Genomic DNA, 8623 nt, shown 5'->3' with positions numbered 1-8623 from the left:
AGACGAAAATTATTCAAAATGTTGGCGTGATTGGTGCAAAGTAAACACCTCAATCGCTCAATCGTTTGATTTTCGCTTTTCCTTCCCGCTATCGTTTCGCTGTTATCGAAGAAACAAACCTTCCTTCTATCAGTGTTTAGGTCTGCTACAAAGTTGGGGTGAGATAAAAACCGGAAAATGCAAACTTATCTCAGTACAAATTGTAACATGCCATCAGGCGAACGGTAACTGCAGATACGAATTCGTTACAATTTTTTAAAATTGGCGGCAACTGGGGCAAATCGTAGCGTCGGGCGCATCGGTTTTTTCAATTTTTTCTATAAAAAAAATCACTCAAACCTATTCTTCAGTGGAGCAGTGAATGTTCTCAAAAAGGAAGGAATTACAATTAGTGTGTTTACTTGTAAATTGGAGCGAAACGAGAACCAAATATTGTTCCGTGACCGATGGAAACCCATGTGGTTTCTGCGGTCTGAAGTTCTCGCATGTGATTGGTTAAAAGACAAAGAACATTCCAGACATATTTTAAGTGTTCACGGTTTTATAAGAAGCGGTGTAACAAATGGGAGAAAGATCCTATCGAACGCTTTCACTCGCAATTTTACAAATCTTATCTTTGCCTTAATAGAAGAGCATCGAATGTCACAGCAAGAAATGAAACCGGAAGACTCCCTCTCAAACTAACTATTTTCTCTAATATACTCAAGTTTTGGCTTCACTTACTAAACCTTCCGACTTCAAGCGTTGCCAGACAATGCCTTCAAATTTCAACTAAACTGGCAGACTCTGGAAAAAAATGCTTTATGCTCTCCATCTATAATATACTTAAACAATATGGTACCGATTTCTCTACTGATCTACAAACTATGATTGATACAAAAGGAGATAGATTAAAAACTAAACAGTGTCAATCCAAAATAATCGAAAACTTTAAAACTGGTTTAGAAATGCATCAACATGAATTGATTAGATGTAACAAAAAACTGAAATTCTACTCTACTTTCAAAACAGATGTTACTCCCTCTAACTCACTAGAACTAATTACAAATCTTAAACATCGACGGGCAGTAGCAAAACTTAGAGTAGGCAACCATAACCTACGAATTGAAACTGGTAGACATTCTGATCCTAAACTTCCTGAGCATCTGAGAATCTGTCAAAACTGCAGCTCAAATGAAATTGAAAACGAAGAACATTTTGTACTTAATTGTAGTAGATATGATACAATTAGAAAATCTCTAATAGACTACATTGTTAGTAATTATTCTTATTTTAGTTCTTTAGATGCCAATCAAAAAATTATATTTCTCTTTAATAATATAGATGCCTTTCTCTGTAAAAAATTAGGTTACTTCATTCATGAAGCTTTTGCACTAAGAAATGAATCGACAATCGCAACAATTGTCAATTAGTTGATCCTATTACTTGCCCTTACATATCTTTAGATGTTATTCGTATTATTATTATTATCATTATTTTCCTATACTTTTGCAATACCATTTGTAATTGGGAATGCAAATAAAGTGTGTTGTTGTTGTTGTTGTTGTTGATACGTGCGCAGTAACTCAGTACGCCTATTATCCGCTGTGCCCATCAACCGAGGTCTCAAGTTCACATCGTTGCTATGCATTACATAGTTGTTTACGCCGCCATCTTGAACTTCGTCAAAGGACGGACAAGATCGTAGATTTTCGGCATTCTTCGCGCTATAATCGGTCATGTGTTGCCACAAACACTTCGAACAGCGGTTTTCTAAGAAGATTTCAAAATGGTGCCCGATAAACACGATCTTGTGATGAGATATCGGCGAGAAACTACCACAATTTAAGGACCTACACAGACAGCACTGAAAGGTATTTTAAGAATAAAGTTGTAGATTTATCGTATCTGGATGAAATTCGCGTGGTTTGTTATTTTGGTGTAAAAGAAACTTTTCACGGGAGCCCGGAGCGAAAGAAGTTTTCTTCGAGATGTGAGTGCCGCGTAAATAATCAGCAGGTGTTTTTGACTTTAAAACTCGATTTCTGAGGAAAGAAGCGGCTTTGCACTCCGGGCTCCCGCAGGATTTTTCCTTTTCTATATGGGAATAGATTCCTACATTTTATTTTGACCAGCTTTTAAAAATAAAGCGGCAAAACGAAAATTTCTTAATTTTGAGCCCGCAATTCAAATGGGGTTTGTCACCTGAGGTGTGAAAATTGACACCTCGAACATCAATTTTTCTGAAGCTTAACTTAAGTTGTCTTGGCCTGTTATGTTTTTATTTCAGCCACGTCTCTTAATTTTAAGAAATATCCATCCAAAATGGACCTGTTAAACTCCAGTCTACCACCTTAACAAGAAAAGCTTCCAGTTCAGGTTTGTGATCGGTGAATTTGAAAATTTCATTCGAAAGATGGCTTTGAAGTGCGGAGATAGTGCAGCTACCTGCAACTTTTTTGATGAACTATCAAAAACTTAAATTGGTTTCTTTTCAGAGTTTGAAAGGGAAGAACATCCTGGAAGACTTGTTGAGGTCTGGCTATCATCACTCAAAGATAAAATTTGCATCCCTGCGCTGCCATGTAAAAATTATATCCACTATTTAACAATTCTTTTTGCTTTATTTTTTAGTGTGTTAACCTGGCAGAAAGTTTGTCCTTTTGAAGATATTATAGCAATAAAAGCACTTTATCCTCAGTTATTTCAAGACCCTGGCTGTTGGATCGCACAGAAGTCTGCCACCTGACCAACTAAGCTAACAAAGCACCAGATTGTGAACACAGCTTAGTCAATTCCATCACAATGTACAACACAATTTTTTCAATTCAAGTTATTCGAAAGCAACTGAGATCTTAAAATTTACTTAATTATGTTCAGCTATACTCCAGGATATAAACTATTTCTTGCTCACAACTGTGGAACCAATGAACCGATGCGTTTAAAATGAAACCGAGTTGAACTTTTTATATAGGCTTATTAAAAAATGACAGAGAACACGAAAATGTGAATTAGAACAAAAAATAGGTTGGTTCGAAGTCATGATTTCGAACTTGAAAACCGTGGGCACGAAGCGAAAACATAAGAACTTATCAACTTGAGTGGGTGCGATTCGAATATCGAGTGCGCGATGTAAGCTCGACGGTTTGTAAGCAAAACAATAGCGTCAAAACGCATAATTTCGTCCATAGCTGCCTAATATGAAGAGATCTATGTCACAAAGATATTAATTTCCTTACCTGGAGCTCTCTCTTGGGTGAACAAGTGCTACTAAATGGAGAAACATGGGCGCCTTTGCTTGCTGCAGTTCATCTTGCTCGACTCGCTGTGCAACTCATGTGATGCTGAGTAACCAGGCATGTTAGTGGCTGTAACCGCCCCTCCACTTACCCGGATGAGTGCCCGGGAGAACTCGTCCCCATGGTCCCGTGCCCAGGGATTGGGGGAGCGTAGACATGTAATGTAATGGAGTTCTCCGAAAAAGATAGAAATTCATTTCGAAGGAGCATTAGAAGCCATTCAAGCTAAAAAGCTACGCGCGCAAGGCTAGCATATGACTTAATTCTGAAAAGCCGAAATCCTAGAGCGTTATAATAATAATAATAATAATAATAATAATAACGGTTTATTGGTAACATTTCTACAGAGTAGCTCTCTCAAAAAAAAAAAAATAAAAAAAAAAATAAAACTTTGCAAAGAAGGTATTTTATTTTCAGTTCAAACCGGAATGACCGAAAAATCCCCAAACCATTTCATAACGTAAACCCGTGTAACGGGCTCACGACTATAAGCGGGGGGTACTCAGGTTTGTTTTAGGTGGGTATGGGCCGCCCGGGTCTCCAAAGCAGCACACCGTTACAGGGCCGTACCTAGCAAGAGGCAAGACGATATCCCGTTCTACAAATAGGTCATATTTTTAGCACCCCGTTTTGGCTGCTGATCATTTGAAGTTTTCGTGCGTGTGTGAAAACGTCTCTTTAATGGATACCACGTCCTGGATTGAAAGCCCAAAATCACGACTCCTTCGGGCGGCACATACCCGTATAGGCATTTTAAGGGAGTAACCCCCGGGAGGCGGACTTTACACGCTATGTACAGTAGACGATGCATTTGTTTTATACGCGCTCTGATGTTAATCAAGAATTAACGGTTTACTGTAAGGAGAGGAAATTTGATTCTGGATAGTTTTTTGCCTATTTTAGTTAATTTATTTTATGCTGTAATTATTTCTATTTATTTTGGCAAAATAAAATGGTTGTTGTTGTTGTTGTTGTAGTTGTAGATAACACCTTTCTTGATCATAACGTCCATCGTTTGGATAACTTAACCAACAAAACTTCGACCGATCCTGATTAAGTACACATCGTTTTCAACTTCCACACCATGGTGTTTAAAGACCACTTGGAAAAAAAGATTTGTTTTACAGACTAAGAGCCTCGAAAAATCGCAGTAATTTTAAGCCCTTTAAGTTGTTTCAGAACCAAGTAAAGAGGATCAACAAACATTTTTATCTTCGAATGGATTCCCAAGATAATTCACCCTTCCATTCTCAGCCGCCTTGACACGAACCGTGAAAATCAACTTCAATCGAACAATCAAACCAAAACTAGCTGAAATTACCATCCGTCGGTCGCAAAGGCGAAGCTTTTAGCAACAAACCTGTCAAAAAATATTAAATAGGTTCTTTAGTGATGATGTTAAATTTGTAACATATTTTTCGACCTCTAAGCTATCACATCATTGTTTCAACGAGGATCCTGTTCCTTTTTACAGAAAGCTAATGCTATTTACAGTTTAACATGTCCAGGGTGTTCGCAACACTACTTTGGCAAAACAAACCGTTCCATGGCCTTTCCGCATTGTGAACAGCCCATAATCAAACAATTATTTGAAAGTTGTTGTGAAATAACAGATCGTAATGACAGCCGGTCACAGCTTTGTTCTCTAGAAGCTTTTTATATAAAGAACTTGCATCCCACAATTAATGAAGACCTTGAAGGGCCACCGTATTATTTTTAGGTATATGGGTGTGAAAGTTGAATTTGGACCACTCAGTTAACAATGAGAATTGTACTTTTCGTACTTTTTTTTACTTTCCCAAGTACACCAATTATGGTAAATTATAAGCTAATAAAGCGTGGATCTGGTTTTGATTCGCAAAAGATAATTATTCTTTTAAGCAACCAATGGGAAAATAAAACCAATTTCGTCATTGAAAACAACACAAATCTGTCAGCTGTTCGTTTCTTTCTTTCTAACTTTGTTATGATCGGTTTTTTCGTCGCAGGACCACTATCGCCTCTATCTGCATTCAACTTGTCCTCCGATGGAGAAAACGAAGAATGTCTACCTGACAAAGTACATAAATTAAGTCGTTCAATCTCGCCAGATCTCCCCACCACCCTGTTTATGAACATGCTAATTAAAGCACCCTGGTTTGAAAGCCAATCCAGCGATTGAAGCTGAAACTTAAATTATCCATTGAATGAGGAGAACACAAGTCATTTCGTGAATGTTTTTATTCGACAATTTTACATCGGGCAATTCCAATAATTAAAAAGCAATATATACCAGGTATATTGTGTAAGAGGATAAACCAACCCAAGTCGGTTAATTAAATTCATGATAAAACAAAATGCATAAAGTTTACTGGATTTCACTGATTTTTTAAATACTAAACTTCGTAATTAATTTTAAACTTTTGACTGAGAAAAACGTTTAGTGTGGAATGTTACGACAGAGAGTGTAATGCTGTCCACCGGGTTGTATAAAACGAATAAAGTTTTTATTTTTAATATCTATATCGTTGGCTCTAAACAAGATCGGTTTGGGGTAATTTGAACATTGAATTGTCCGCGTACTCAAACATGCCGACTTTGTAGACATGCATGCAGCTGGCATGGACAGAACGGCTTTTTGTGTTCTTTTACGGGCGAATAAAAATAAAGATAGAAGATTTTGGCTTTATCGCTTTAGGCATATGCGAATGAAAGTGTTCCTTTTTGCAAAGTTGGATTACTCAGTTAACAATACGAATTTTTCTTATCGTAGTTTTTACTTTTCCCACGTACATATACCAAGGATACGAAGGTGTTAGCTAATAAAGCGTGGGGAAAATTGTTTTTTTTAGAGGGGGTTTGTCATCGATTTTACTAGACTTTTGAACAGCCAAAATTTACATTTCTGTCGCAGGAAACCCAAAAATAATTGTCCATTTTTTTACAACTTGCTATATTGAAGAACTGAAACTGTTCACGGGCATCGTTAGCTGCGGGTTGCTCAGATGGAAATGCATTACATTTAAAAATAAATAACAATTAAGGCTAAACTTTTCAAGTGGTTCCGCGCGTCTTCAAAAAGTCGATGTTTATAGCCGTAGGGTAATTTCTATCCAAATATTAAGGCTATATCTTCCTTTAGATGCTTTTCGTCAATAAAGTTGCCTACCACTAATTTCTGATCAGTGAAGACCAAAAATCTGCGAAATCCCAGTGACGTACCTTTTCGAATGGGAATATAAAACCAATATTTTCATGGGAAACAACACTAATCTGTCAGCTGTTCATTTTTTCTTTCAGACTTTGTTATGATCGGTTTTACCTCGCAAAATCACACGTTCATCTCTCTACCTTCATTCAACTTGTCCTCTGATTTAGAAAACGAAGAATGTCCATCACAGATCTAGTCGCTTTAACATACATCAATCTCGTATCAGTTGTCCCCGCAATCCTGTTTAACAAGATATACCTATCTGTAACAGCCAAACCAGCAATTGAAGCCGAAACTATAATTATCCATTAAAACGATGACACGAGTCATTTCGTGATTACTTTTATTGAACAATTTTTCGTCGGTCAATTCCAAACAATAAAAAGCAATATATTAATGTAATGGTATAAACCAAACCTTAGTTGGTTAATGAAATTCATAAGAATTGTCAGCCAGCCATGAAGATAAAAACATTTCTTCTAAAGACACTGAAGTCTTTGCGGTCCGTTTTACAGACAACTCTGTAATCAATAAAAATGTTCTTTCTCATCGCGGTTGGCTTTACCGTATGATTATGCACGAGGAGCTATAGAAGACTGCAGTGCAAAACGCGTTTGATCAACACAAACGTCTTTTTTAAAGCAGCCAATAGGAAAATAAAATTAAAACCCTCCGTTTTTAATTTAATTGGCTCGTCAAGGACACAAAAGGCCGTTCTGTATGTTAGACAGCTGCTTGTATCTCTCATTATCACTTGGTAATTACTACATTTGTCAATTTTTCATTGCAAAATGACAACTATCTATCCACCTTCGTTCAACATGTCTTCGGACCAAGAAGAAGAAGACTGTCCTTATTCTTACCCGGTCGTTTGGGTTTGGCAAAAGAGCTACCTGACAGAAAAAAACTACAGAAATCTAGTCGCAATGATATGCATTAATATCCTGTCAGTCGTTCCCACCATCCTGTTAAATGCACTGGTCATCTTTGTCGTAGCAACAAGGCCCCGACTGCAAACCAACACGAACATACTTCTGGCGTGTTTGGCGGTGACCGATGTGTTGGCTGGGCTGGTTATCTATCCACTGGCCATCGCTTTAGGAGTGAAGCGAGTCAGAGGTGTTGGACCATTTTGTACCTTGGAAAAACTAAACAGTGTAGCAATATTCGTGAGAAGCGTCGCCTCGTTAACCCATCTGGTGTTAATCAGCATAGACCGCTATATTGCGATCAAATATTCTCTAAGATTCATGGAAATTATGACAAAACGCCGTGTTATGACTGGTGTTTTATTGGCCTGGCAATGACAATGCTTATATCAAGTTACCGTGAAATTGCTTCTGCTACTGCAAGTATTGCTTCTGCTACTGCAAGTAAATCAGTTCGCCGACCTATCCCGGTCGTCCTCCTTCTCCTGGTCTGCATTGGTGATATTATTTTCACTAACGTTCACATTTTTTCTGAATCACGACGCCACAAAAGACGAATACGAACAGAGCAAGTAACTCACGAAGAAAGTAAGAGAATGAAGAAGGATAGAAAGGCGGCAAACACCCTAGCAATCATTCTGGCCACATTAGCAATGGCGTATGCGCCGATCATAGTTACGGCTATTCTAAAGACAGCTTTACCCGACAAGATACCACCAGGTGTTGTGTCAGGCCTTATTTGGAACTGGGTTATAACATTTAATATGTTCAGTTCTCTTCTTAACCCCGCTATTTATTTTTGGCGTGTGAAGAAACTTCGTCACGTTTTTCTCAAGATTTTACATAAGCAAGAAAACAGTCAGCAAGACATAGAGATATAATAGAAATGCAACCCCGTCGACCAGAAATGTAGATTTCTACTCGCTGAGGACGTTTTCCCGACGTCAGTATTAAGACAAGAACTATAATTCTCCTTTCCTATGAACTAAGTGCAGAATGCTATGTTTAGTGCGACATGTCCTAGGACTGAAAATGTAATGTCATCAACCAAGTCATATAAAATGAATAAATAAATAAATCATTTTTTGTAAATACTGTGTAGATAGGTCTTAACAAGACTGGTTTGAGGGCATTTGTAGATCGAATTTTTCGCGTACTCAGACCTACCGACTTTGCAGAGATACGATCAGCTGGTATGTACAGAATGGCTTTTTGTGTTCTTGACG

This window comes from Oculina patagonica, chromosome 4 (assembly GCF_052425735.1).
Source record: "Oculina patagonica isolate OP01 chromosome 4, crgOcupat, whole genome shotgun sequence".
Lineage (NCBI taxonomy): Eukaryota > Metazoa > Cnidaria > Anthozoa > Scleractinia > Oculinidae > Oculina > Oculina patagonica.
The sequence above is the reverse complement of the archived record's forward strand: the minus strand, read 5'-3'. Positions refer to the sequence as shown.